This window comes from Cupressus sempervirens, chromosome 2 (genome assembly GCF_028749045.1).
Source record: "Cupressus sempervirens isolate cs-2001-9-10 chromosome 2, ASM2874904v1, whole genome shotgun sequence".
NCBI classification, from domain to species: domain Eukaryota; kingdom Viridiplantae; phylum Streptophyta; class Pinopsida; order Cupressales; family Cupressaceae; genus Cupressus; species Cupressus sempervirens.
The window spans coordinates 457,724,508-457,738,903 of record NC_143119.1 but is presented as its reverse complement, the minus strand read 5'-3'; the positions used below and the strand labels follow the sequence as shown (position 1 = coordinate 457,738,903).

The following is a 14,396-nucleotide window of genomic DNA, read 5'->3' as shown; positions in this document are numbered from 1 at the left end:
AGGTAATGCAAAATATTTGGATGAGAAAACATCAATATAATCTATAGTGATATATACTTGAAATTTTGAGAAAATGCACTTGGCAGGTGTAACACAAGTTCTATGACTCTTTTCTTATATCCTCATCACCTCTCGAAAAGAGGGAACATTGGAACACATTATATCTTTGAATCAATGAGTAGCGATGATATCAAGCATACTCTTCATAATGCGAGGTTAACAACAAAAAGCAAGAATGTTCAATAAAGGCTATGAAATTCAGGTGGTAGGGTGTGAAGATGCAAATGGTATTTAAATAGATGGGGTGAAATATAGATTAAATCAGAGCCATTGGCATCATCCAATAGAGCACACCATAAATGGCATACGATATCCTTCAAAATTACACATGGTCCACTTTTTAGATGACAACACAAAGATTGCAGTTATTGGTATTCTCTACCAGTTTCAATCTCCTGATTGTTTACTCCCAATGCTTGAAGAAGACATTGAACACATTACCAATATTCTCCCGATAAATAGTATAGATCTAAATGTTGTAAATCCCAAAATAATTGGTGTTAGAAGAGATGCAACTTATTATCGGTACACTAGATCCCTTACCACTTCCCCATTTACAAAAGGAGTTAATTGGACCATACTCAAACAAGTGAAGACTATTACCCAAGAACAAGTGGATAGTTTGAGGAAGGCATTGAATGGGATGCACAATTTAAGAAAGGTGCAGCCAATAAACAACATAATCGTTCAATTTTATGACATTGCAAAAACATACAAAGAAGAGCAGATCATCCTATCTCAGTCATCTTACAAATATTTCTTATCCATTCTCGTTACTTTTTGTCAAAGGTTGAGGATTTGATATTTTGGGTTAATTTTTGCAAGGTTAATTAACCTCTCCTAAATTATGTATTTTGGAGGTAGTTATTAACCATGAAGGAGTAGTTCTTAACCTCCATGTCTATTTAAGGAGTCATTTTTGGCTTTGTAAAGGGATTTTTTAAACTTTAGAAAAAGGGAACACTATGCTAAAGTTTTGATCAAAAGATAATATTTGGAAAGTGTGTACAAATTTTGTCTTTGTAATAAAAAATTCTTCTCAAGTTCTTGGTGCAAGAAAATAAAGGAATGTGCAATTTGAGTTCTCTTCTTTCAAATCTAAATTGTTAGAAATAATAATTCTCTTTGCAATGAGCATTCTCACAGTATTGTGCATATGTTTATAAATCTTTGGATCAACATTGTGCTAGTAATAGTTCTCAAGCATAGATCTTGATTGTTGTTATTAGCAGTTTTTAGTTAGTCCAGGAAAGCTTTGAAGTCGTGTGTCGCATTCATCATCAATGGCTTTCTATTTATCTTTTAAATTTTGATTTCATCTTTATTTGAAATACTTCAAAATTATATCATACGAGGTATCTGCCCCTCTAAACGCAGAGGAAGGCCGCATATCAAGGGCCTATCCAACTATTGTGAACAGTTTGCCACATACACTTTGTTGGGCCATTTTTATAGTGACAAATCTATTTACCAACACTACTAAAACAATAAGTGTTGAGATATGAAGTCTAACAGTCATACTGAGCATTGAGTATTAAGCTTCTCATGGCTCTTTGATTGAAGGCTTATGCCAATGGGGTTACATGCTTGGTAGATTTTCTCCACATGATCTAGCTACATGTATAGATGTTATTTTGGTAAGTTTAAATGCTCAAATGTATCGTCTATATGCCATTTTTGAAAGTATGGCACGTGATGGAAAACCTATGAGGTTACAAACTAGATTTATCCATTATTTCCAATTAGCATAACTTTGAACTTTAAATGAAATTTTTCTGCACAATCATAAATCATCACTATTTATAAATGTGAAAGATGAATAAAAGTCAATACATTTGTCGTTTTTCATTTTCATTTTTCACTTTTCTTCTAAAATTATCTCATAGACTTTACTTAAATTTTATGACCAAGTTTTATTTTATTTTAGTTGTTGTCATTTGTGTCATTTATAAGATAATGATCAAGTAGTAATAAAATTTAAGGTATTTAGGAAAATCTAAGTCATAGAAAAATAATTATAACTTTAGCATTTATAGTTTGATAGATTTAATTTGAAAGATGTAAGATTTCAAAAAATAATATTCTTTACTCAATTAAATTTACTAATAACAAATTATTTGAATAATTCATTATCTTCTCTTTTCTCTTTGAAACCTAGAACAAGAGATTTACTAATATCTTTACCCTTACTTTGGTCTCAAATTTTGTCGATTCAAAGCCCAAAATTTACAAATTATAAGATGTTTGAGAAAATTCACAACATAATATTTGATAATTTATTGTCAACAAAATTACATTAATTGTAAATCAACATTTATTTCATTTGTCTTGCTTTCTTAATTCCACTTTACAACTTTTTGATTTAAAGATATTCGATGATGAGCTAACTCTATAAAGTTATATTTTGGATAAGTTTTAAGTAAGTATACAAACATTTAAAATACTTATTTCAAAATGTTTACTCTATCAACCTTTATTCTGATTTATATATACTTCTAAAAATATCAAGTGTACAAACATTCAAAATACATATTTCAAAATGTTTACTCTATCAGCTTTTATTTTGATTTATATATACTTCTAAAAATATTACACAAAGTATTGCTATCAGTATAACCATTGCATATCTCTCTCTTTCCAATTCATCAATCCTAAATTGATCGTTCTACCCACCTCTAAGACTAAGGGGATTTTCTCCTAATAGTGTGATTTTATTTGTTACTATATAAAATTATTAATTAGTAACTTTTATAATCTCTCTCTCTCTCTCACTCACACACACACACACACACACACACACACACACACACACACACACACACACACACACACACACACACACACACACACACATACACATTATTATTATTATATCTAATTTATTTGTATAAATTTTTATACGTGTGCTTTATGCTCTTATTTATCGTAGTTATCTATATATTTATCTTTATTTAGTCATTTTTTTCTTATATTTAATTATTATTTCATTTAGAGGCAGGTTTGTAGGTTTGTAGTTAGATGTTTGTCTTCTTTGCAATTGAAACTCAAAATTTGTTGACTAGTCATCTTCTCTCTTCTACCTAAACCAACTTAAAGTTGTTTGGTGTGATTTGATACCATGTACTACTATTTAAATAAATACACTGCATTCATTCTAAAAAGGAATTCATCCATGCATTTTGAAGTACATCATTCTACAGTATTAGAGAAATCAATTGTGAAACACTTTGATTCAATGCAATAAAAAATGTATAGAATTTACATACTTATACATTTGTCTTTATCTTGTTCAAATTATGTGGTTTGGTATGGAAAAAGTACTCTAATAAATACAATAGTAATTATGTGATTTAATTACAAAGATGTCAAAATGCAAACTATTATTATTAAATGATCAATTAAACCAATTGAAGGAAACATGTAATTAATAGTTTTTCTTCCTTCTTAGAGATGTGTCCACATGTCAAAATAATAGAATTCAAGTTGCTTGCATTAGAGCCTTATATGGATAATCCCAAAATGCAAATGCAAGTACCCTCCTACATCTCACATTAAACTATGTTAGTGAACCTATTGTTTTTATTTAACATAAACTATGAATTGTAATTTGATGCACAATGTACACATTGAAGAGGTGTGAAAGACCATTTCATTTTGTTATATTATTAAAACACTTTTTTTCAATACTTTAGGTATGCCTCCTTTAGGTCTGCCTCCTCTTGCAAGTGGCACTAATTCACTTCATTTTGCCTTGATTGATGTTAAGTTTTGGACTACACTATTTCATCTACTCTATTCCTTGAAGATTTCAAATTAGCCAAGATTCTTGATGGTTTACCAACACGTGGTTTAGGACATGCTTATGCCATCTTTCAAAAGGGGAAACCATGTTTATCTTATTATACAATGATGTCGAACACAAGTTGTCTAAACAGAAAAATGAAGTGCTTAGCAATAAATATTTTATCTCATGACTTGTATTTCTCTATAAATCTTGTAGTAAGTGATTCTAATGAAACTTATACTTCTCTTGTATTTCTTATTTAATCAATATGCAAATATGCTCATCTCATATTACTATTGTTCCATGTACTCTTGCTATCATGTTTCATATTTCATGACGGTTTTTTGTTATATATAGAAATGTATTAGTTCAACTATTTTCCGCAAACAAATTTTACTCCAAACCAAACTCACTCCAAGTTAACACTACATTGCTTAACACCAACCAAAAATACTACCGCCACATATGGTAGGAACTATGTTGCTTCGTGTCTCTTCCTAATATTTGCTTGATTGATATCTCTACAAAAAATATTTTGTTGTGAAAAATCTGTATTTTCTATTGATAGAAATTAATTTTATCCCATATAAAAAATAATATAGCTAGGATTCTTGAAAATTGAGATTTATATAACTATAGAAAAATAAAAAATAAATATAAACCATAGAAGTTTGAGATTTATATAACTACAGAAAATAAAAAATAAATATAAACCATAGAAGTTTGTTTCATTCTATAATGTGATTGATCACTTAAATTGGATAAATGAACTCAATGAATGCACCTTTGGCAAGAACAAATAATATTTTCAATAAATGGTACTAATACCTAGGACTTTACAATTGTAAATATAAATGATAGAATATCTATAATAGAATAATTGATCCTCCAGCCATGGGTTAAGTGAGGTAGAAAAATAATCTTTTTGTGAAAAACTCACGGAAGATCTTATCAACACATTTACTATGACATTTGTGAAGGATGGTCTCACCATTGAAAAATAAAAACTAATTGAGGAACTCCTTAAGCTAGGAGGTGGAGGTTATTCTCATGAAGATCTTAGAAATGATCTAATTAGAGTGGAAGAATCAAATAATCTAAGAGGACTGGAACAATCCCAAGATCCTCTATCCTCCAAACTTAGCTAGGATCCCTAAAAAAGGGGGTAGAAAATCCCTCAATGAACTAAGAACTCAAGATGTAGAGGTTGAAGGCCAAACTAAATTAACCAATTTGTTTAATGAAGGGAAGGGGAAGTTCCTTCCTAAGAAGAAATGAAGGTCTTAACATGGAATGTTAGGGGTCTCAATGCCCCTAACAAACAACGCTTGCTAAAGTGTTGTCTAAGTTAGTATAAACCTTATTGTCCTGCATTTTCTCATCACAAATTGTTGGTAATAGTACGAAAGTTTTTCAAGTTAGTTTTGTGTTTCTCTAAGCTTGAATTTGATATTTAATTGTTTAATCTTTGATCGATTGATCCATTTCAATTCAAATATCAAATTATTTTACTAAAGGCCTTCGTCAAGTCTTTTTCATTTTGCTTTCTGTCGAGCCTTTGCTTGATTTTTGAATCCTTCATCGTCTATTCTTTGGTTTTGAGTTTGCATTTGCTTGCTTTTAGTCCTTTGGTTTTGCTCATGTCATGCCTTTCATTTTTCTCTTTGATTCGGTCTAACTTAGAGGTCAATTAGAGTTGTCAATCAAGAGTTATGCCTGTTTTAGTGCCTCAAAAGTGGACATTTTAGTGCAACAACACGAATTAAAAATATGGTGTTATATTTTCAATTTGACATTCACTTTTTGAAAAATATAACATCATATTCACTTTTTGTTATGTTTTTAAGCTACTTTTACTTTAAATTTATAACTTAAACTAACTATAGTGCATTTTATGTTATAATTTTAAGTTGAGTTATTTTTTAATTTTTCACTTAAAGTAACTATATAACTATATCATTTCATTTTATTTTTTGGTTTTAAAAATCAAATGCTTATTTAAATGTTACTTTAAAATGATGTTAATATATTATATTTCATAATATGATAAATAAATATTTTTTATGACTCATTTTGTAACATTTTTATAATTTTAAGTGAATTAAATAACTTAAACTCTTCATAAGTGGACATTTTATATGCAATAACATGTAAAATCTATCAAAAGTGGACTTTTTACATACCATTGCATATAAAGTTTACTTTGGTGGACCTTTTTGATGTCATTACATCAAAAGTTTATCGTAAGTGGACCTTTTTGATGCTATGACATGAAAAGTGAAGTTTTTATGTCTGGACATCTAAAAAGTGAGATGCAACTTAAAATATGCAAGTGATCCCAAAAGGTCCGATTTTGATGACTTGCATATTTTAAAACATGCTATCTATCCCAAAAGGTTTGATTTTAACTTGTTGCATATTTTAAAACATGCTATGCATCCCAAAAGGTCCGATTTTGATCAAAAACATGTTTTAAAATGTGTTGTGCCCTCCAAAAAGTCTAATTTTGAAGAAGTGCATACATTTGCTCCCCAAGAACCCAATTTTGCTCATTTTGAGAGATTTACTTGATGGATTTGTATGAAATCTTCTCCATTCAAGGCATTTTTACTTGACAATAAGTTTCCTTGCATCAAAAATGGATTTAATATGTTCAAAATCATTTTTGGGAGCTCAATCCTAGGGCACGTTTTTAAAAAAAACTCTAAATACCTCCATTTTTTATCAACATTTTTGCATGAGGATGAATCAATTTGCTCTTATTTGGTGATTACATTGCATATGGGTTAACATTTTGGTGTTTAAACACCAAATCAATTTTCTTATTCTCCTTGGTGAAACACGTTTTCCATCAAAAATGTCCCATGAATTTCCATTTGCAAAAAACGTTGGATCTCGGAGTGTTTTTAGGGCACGTTTTGGCATATTCTAACAAGAAATCCTTGTTTGCTACCCTCTCCCATTTGAATCTGCAAAGTTGGAAAAAAATCTTACCATTTTTGGAGAATTTTTCAACATTGGAGCATCTTTTTCCTTTATTTTTGACATTTAATTTTCATGTAAGTAGACTTCTTCTTCCTTGCTATTTAATTCATGCTTATCTTGCTGATTTTATGCATGAAATTACTTGATGGTTGCCATTGTGAAAATCTTTGCTATGGAAAGTGCATTTTTTCTTTAAATATGAAGTTTTTATTCATTTTCATGTTTATGGTTCTTTTACGAGTCCCAATTTCAAATTTGAGTTTTGAAGTGCATTGCATCTTGGCATGTTTGAGTTATTTTCTGAAGGCGCATTATTTCTTTTGTTTTTTGTGTTTTGTGCTTGCTTTCCAGTTTTCTCTACTTGGAGAAATTGCAAATTCTTTCCCAAGAACTTGTTTTTGCTTCATTACATGCGAAAGCATCGTCATTTTCCTCATTCTGTTTCCATGTCACAACACTTCATCTCTCACTCAACAAAATGTGATTACATGTTTTTCATCCCATTCGCCATCCGCATATGCATGCAATCCTATTTTTCACTTCCATTTTCACCCATCTCACTTTTCGCTTCCGTTTGCACGACAAGATTACATGAAATATCTTACGTGTAATTGCATTCAAAAGGTCTGTTTTTTATTAGAAGTCATATTTTGAAAAGTCAAAAAAATGTTATTTTCACTTCTCATGTACTTTGACTTCTCCTTTTCACCAAAAGTGACTATAAAACTCATTATCTCACTTTCATTTTCCGTTTCCATGCTTTCCATCTTGACCTTCATTTGCACATACATGTGAAGTGTATCCTTCATCCGCATTTCCATCTCTCATTACATGTTGCATTTACATGTACTCATTTTTCATGTAATAATGCCTTGAAAATGCTAAGTCACTTTTGAAATCAACAATTTTCATTTGCACGCATTCCCATGTGTCACCTTCACACATTCTCATTCCATTCTATTTCATTTCATCTTCTATTTTCTCAATTTCATTTCATTCCATTTCACTTTTTGTTCCATTGCATATGCATATTCTTTCTCTTTGAAGTCATTTTGACGGATTTGTGAAGTCTCCAATCCATTTTCGAATCTTCACTACTAATTCGGAATTCACTTGTATGGAGATCCCTTCTAATGATGTTATTATGTTTTGGGATTTGTGTTGCAGCGCAAGCACAAGACATGTCCTCGCTATCCAAGTCCAAAGGCAAAATGAAATATCAATATGATAAAGAATTGGCTCATGCAACTCCTTTAGTCATATCTATTTTGGATAACATGTTGGACATGAAGATTGGCCATGTTGATGTGGTTGATTTTCTACAAAGAGTTGAAACTTTGGCTAGTCATAAAATGAAGTGCATTACGAGAAGCAATATTCATTTGGTATCTACGTTTCCTATGAAGTCTATAGAACCTAACTTGGTTTATGGATGTGCATGGCAGTTTACTTCCAAGACAAAAACTATCAAAGATGTTGATCACGACAAAGTTATCATTAGCCTAGATCCTGAGGTTATAGAACAAATCTTCAAGGTTCTGCATAAATCTTAATGTGCTGATTTGACTGAAGGATCATCATTGGCCAATTGGAATGAGCAAAAGAGTAATTATCAAAAGTATGTCAACCTTTACTGGTTAGACAATAAAAGAAATAATTTCTCCAAATGGCCAAAGATTGTTCATCGGTCAAATTTCAAACAAGAGTATAAGGATCTCATCATCCTTCTTAGTCAAATTTGTGGCCTTAAAGATTGTATTGATTTTGAGTCATGGATGTATAAGCTCATATTTCAAATTATGGAGAATGAGGAACATATCTTTTGGAGATAACTTATCGGTACTGCACTTTGTCAGCAAATATGCAATGTGGGAACATCAGTACCTTTCTACATGAATTCTTATCTAGTTTACATTGTTGCTACTATGGAATCTTTCTTTGGTCTTTCTACCAAAGGAGATCATCTTCAAGTTCCCATTTGGGATTACTATGACCAAATTACTTTGGCGAATAGTAAATTCCACTATAGAAGAGTCCAAGATGCCTTCTTCAAACATTACCAGTGCTTGTTCGATAAGTAGTTGATTATAAAAAGTGTATATGATGCAGCATGGGAGAAGGTGAACCAATACAACTATATTTTTCTTTAGTTTCTCACTTTCACATACTTGAGAGTTGGATATTTCAAGGGAGAGCTATATACCTTACCTAGGTATGCTACAGATCAAATCATCTTGATAGAGTTAGCTAGACAACTCATGAATGTGCAAAGTGATCAGCATGCTTCACATAGGCCTGGTTTTCGCATTACCTTAGCTAAGCCTTTGTAATTATCCAATCATTTCTGTGCCTAAAGCAAAGAATATGGAAGTAGAGTTGTAGTTGATTACTTTGAAGAAGTTCAAGGTCAGATTTGATTTTGACTATCGAGAGATGAATTCTCTGATGAAAAGAGCCTACACTCATGTTCATCGCATCGAAGACATCTAGATAGCATGAGGATAGAACTTGACATTATGAAGATGGATTACTGTAGATTAACCTTGTAGCAAATAATTAATCTTAACATGTTGGAAATCCCTTTAGATTTCCAAGTTGAAGATGATGGTGACATTCTTGATCTAGAGTTTCATCAAGCCAACTTTGATAAGAAATGCTCTTTTCCTATCCAATGGCAACAAAAGGAAGGTACATCTATCATGAACAAATTTCAATCCATCCTAATAAAAACTAACAAATAGTTGAAAAGTAAAAGCCTTAAAAAAGTAAATCTTAAAATCGGCTTGGATTGTGGAAGTTTTGGTCCTCCTGGCAGGAAATCACAATTGGAGATTACAGGGAAAGATGTTGCTTGATCTTCTGATGCCAAGGATTCCCTCAAATTCAAATTAAAAGGCAGAAAAGGAAAAATCATCTCAAGTTCCTATGCCAATTCAAGAATCAGTAGCATAATCAAAAGAAGAATTGAAAACATAATCTGATAAAGGAAATTTAGATGAAGGGGAAATCACGATCATATCTCTTCCAAAGCCTACACAAGCCTGTATGTCTTCTATACATGAAGAACCCTTTTTGCATGAGGTTGATGATGATGTGGATTTATTTTCCATTGTTTTCACTCCTTCCATTCCAGTCTCGGAGGTTAATATCATGGCTCTTCCTATTTCTTGTGCTGCTCCTTGCATCCCTACACATGAACAATATGATCACTTAGCAAATGTGTTTGAAAATTTTTCGACTCTTATTAGTGGTCAAGTTTTCTAACTTGATACATCTTTGATAGGATTTGAACTTTTCATGACAGAGTCTTTTCAACATGTTCCTATGCCTTCAACAATATAGACTGAATCTTGCTCAGTCACTACGGATATACAATCTAGATCAATGCTTCTTCTGCTTGTGCTTGCTTCTGTAGATGAAAGTTTCAGCCTACCTGCATAGTTGAGTAAAATAAAAACAAAGATAAGGAAAGTGGTTGTTCCTCCTAACAATCTTCCTATTAAGAAAACTAAATCCAAATCTTTGAAAGATAGGATTGTTTCCAGAATTTTGGTCAATTCTGATAGAACCAAATTTGTTGTGGTTGCTAAGCCCTTGGTAAATAAACTTGTTGAGGAACTTACTCATTCTGACTACAAGTTTACTAAGGTTGAAGTTGGAAAGCAATCACATTTGGGTTGTTTGCAAGATGCTCAAATTGCATTGGCCAATGTATCAAAAAGCAATCATGAGCTTTGGGAAAAGAAGAATCGGTTGAAACAAGAGATCTCTCATTTGAATGAGGTTATCCAGAAACAATCTTCTCAAAGTGTTGTTGTTATGTCTCAAATGTCTAAAGAGAGAAGGCTGATTGAAGCTACTAAGTCTTGGATACAAGAAATCATTTCTAAAGGAGTTCGAGCCATCATAGAGACATTTGCAGTTCTTAGGCATGTCAAAGAGATGAATGAAATGGAGCAAAACTTAATTTCTTCTTTGACTCTGGAAGTAGATAACTTGAAAGAAATCCTTGACAATTGCGATGAAATGGTGAAATTTGATTTGGATCCATTGGTTTCATGTGACATTCTTTTGCCATGTGAAATGTTCTTCAGATTTCAAGGGCTCACTGGTTACAAGGAGGAGACATTAAGGAAGTTGATCAAAAAGTTGCAAGTGGCTTTTGGAGACCTTCAAATAGTTGAAACAAGTGTTACTTGTGATTTGGAATAGATGGGATGTCATGTTACTGATGAATCTGGTAATCTTAGTGCAACAGAGATAGAAAATTCAAAATATACCAACAAAATCAATGCTAATGTAGATTCTAAAGATTTTGGTTCACATACGATGAATAAGTTTGTTTTGTATAAATCCTTAACAAAACATTTGTAGATACTACAACAGAAAATTCCAAAATTGTGCAATCGACATATGCAAATGTAGTGAGAGTTGAAGCCAAATTGAAGACTATGGAAATTGCTGATCTTCCCACAGTGCATGACATCATTGTCAAATTCAAGGCACTGAGAAACAATCTCTAAGATTGTTGTTTTTTTTTAATTTCATATTAGTAGTTGTAAAGAATGCATTACATGAAAAAACATAATTACATGTAATGCAAGTTACATGCATGTAAAAGGATGTAATGCGAGTTGCATGTAACCCTTTATTTTCTTTTGTAGTTAGACTAGGTCAAAGTTGGTTGAATTGCTCCCATTTTTTCGTCCACCTTTTTCTCAACTCTCGTGCCTATATAAAGGAGTACCCCCTCACTGTAAAATCATCATTATCTTTATGCAAGAGAGCTCTGGAGAAATTGTGCTAGCAAAACTTTGTTTGTGTAAGCACTATTTTGAGACAAAGTGAATACAAAGGTGCATTTGAGACTTAATTTTGATTGAGATTGTTATTTGTGTGAATTGTAAGTTTTTTTTATAATTCATCCAAGTTTTCTTTGATCCATGTTATCTCGTGTTATTGGTAGTTGTATTTCATAAATTGAATAGAAGAGAGTTAAGAAGCAATTGAAGCCAGAGCTTTGATCGAGAGCAATTGTGAAAGTATTTAACTAGAAGCTTTGTCTGTAGCTTATATTTTCTTCTTAATTCACAAAATAGCTAAATATTCTTACTTTTAGGAGTCTTTACGCCCTAATTGTAAAGCTTTTCATATAGAAGTAAGACCAAACTTAGAGCCGAACTGGTACATATTAGCTAGCCTTTGAGTTAGTAAAGGTTTATCGGTATCACTGTTTCTAGCTCTTAAGAAGTGTAGTTGGAGATTCACCCTGCCCATTATTCGCTTTACAAGTAAGTGAATTCTTTTTTGAAAGATAAGAAGAAAGGATATTGGTAACACCCATTTTATAAAAATCTCTCGACTTCTTGCTTATCTTGAGTTGATCCAAGGAATGGTGAGAAGGGGTAGCCTTCCCTTTAAGGTAGAAGAGACTCTATCTCACACGCTGTGACTGGTCATCCTATTTTGTGACTGGATTTTTACCCAAAACTGTCAGTTGCAAAATATCGCTCAACAAACCTAATATAATGATAATCTGGGAAACTAAAATGAATTAGGAAGAGTTGAAGGCTTTTCAAAAAAGGCTAGGCTTCAGCAATATCTTTGGAAGCCTAGCTATAAGGGGCCTTTGGAGGTCTTGAAATTGTTTGGAACCCTCATATGGTCAACATCACTCCAGAGAAACTGGGTATCTTTTCAAATCAAGTCTCTTAAATCCAATCTCCACTATACTTTAATTAACATCTATGGGCCCACTCCCATAGTGGATAAAAAGGAATCTACGGTCTGAAATTGGTTGTTATATGCAATCCTTAAAGTCCCTCTATATATGAGGAGGGGGCTTCAATGCAATAACCTCGTCCTCTCACAAGAGAGGTGGTCTTCTAAAGCCATCATAGTCATCAATGGATTTTAATAATTGGATAACCCAAATGCCTTATTAAAGATAAAATCCAAGGATAATTCTTTCACTTGGAACCATAGTTTCGAGAATCGCGTTGAAATTGTGTGAATCACCAATTCAGCGATTAGATTCATGCACCCCAATTTTTTTAGTGTCAAAAATCGTGATCAGCGATTTCATCGGCTGAATTGCTTGAATCGCCAGTATCGGCGATTCACTCCAAAAATTGCCAAAATCGGCCACGTGAATTGGCTAACGGCAGCAACATGTTTAGTTGGAAATAATAAAAAATCACTTTTTTTTTTTTTGCTTTCTTTTTTACCTTTCCTCTTTGTTATAACCCTAAAGGGCCTTCTAATTGTTAAGCATGAGTAGAAAAGAGGAAAAGTGAGAGAGAAGAAGAAAAAAGAACCATAGGTTTAAAAAAAAGAAAAAAAGAAAAAAAAAATGACGACAAGTAAAAAATGTTTAGAATGCATAACGGACGATGCCCAAGGGAAGGGAAAGACATAATCAGGTAGTAAAACATCAACGGTTCCCAGAAAGAGTGTGGGATCAGTAAAAAATCATAAAAATACTGTGTTCCATGTAGTTTTGTGTGAGTTTCAGAGTGCTAATTTGGTCTTGGCGGCGGGGGCGTTACCCCTTGACCTCGCATTGTATCGCAACAGGGAGCACACCTGGGGCGCTACCCCAAGACCCTGCGGGGGTGCTGCCCCTCGACTCCGCTGGGGGCATTGCCCCCTAGACCCCCAGTCGCTACAGTTATCAGTTGTGGGAAGTCTGACCAGTTGATGAGACCTAAAGCTGCTGTAGGCATGGAGTGTCTGTGGTGAGAGAACAACAAAACAAGCTTTTCGAGAGGGGTGATACACTTTGAAGCACTTGGAGTAGGTGTTGGATGTGAAGCTGTCTTATAATAACTAAGGCAACTGTCTTATAAAAACTCTTTACCCCATGCGGTAAACACAAACTTCCATGTTTATGTATGTTAAGTTTTAACTTCTATTTGATGACGTTATAGTGTGTTTAAGTTATATTCAATAAAGGGTGCATGGAATAAGTCTTAAATTGTTAAAATCTCTACATTTAAAAGGTTTTTTCAAATTTGCCAATTCATCGCCGATTCACGATTCGATTCGGCCGTGTCGATTTCAATTCTCGTAACTTTGCTTGGAACAATAGGAGGCACAACTTTAGCCAAATAAAAGAAAAACTAGAGAGGTTTTCCATATTGGGAAATATTCCCAATGATATCTCTCATTTGACTTCTAAAACTATCCCTTTCTCTAGATCAGACCATTACCCAGTTCTCTTAAATCTAGTATTAAGCTATATTCCAGTTAGGAACCCATTTAAATTCAAATCAATGTGGTTTAAGGATGAATCCTTACTTAAATTACTTGAAGTTTCTTAGAGGTTTCTCAATATAATATGTACAAAGTTGTCGAGAAGCTTGTCCATTGTCTAGAAGCTTACATTATCAAGCAAAACCTTATTCAATGGAATAAAACTAAATTTGGCAATATCTTCTCTACCAAGGCCAATATAGAATCAGATTTTGCCAAGTTAATTCAGATGCTGAGTTTTGGCTCATTTCTTAAAACCTGGATGCTTACATTCGTAGACATGGTTCTATTTTGTGTAACAAACACATGACAT

The 14,396-nt window shown here is 32.7% G+C and overlaps 1 pseudogene; it reads left to right on the top strand.

Moving 5' to 3' along the window:
* The first annotated feature begins 235 nt into the window (after nucleotides 1–235).
* LOC149573027 (alpha carbonic anhydrase 7-like) lies at nucleotides 236–862 on the top strand (annotated as a pseudogene).
* Nucleotides 863–14,396: the final 13,534 nt, after the last annotated feature.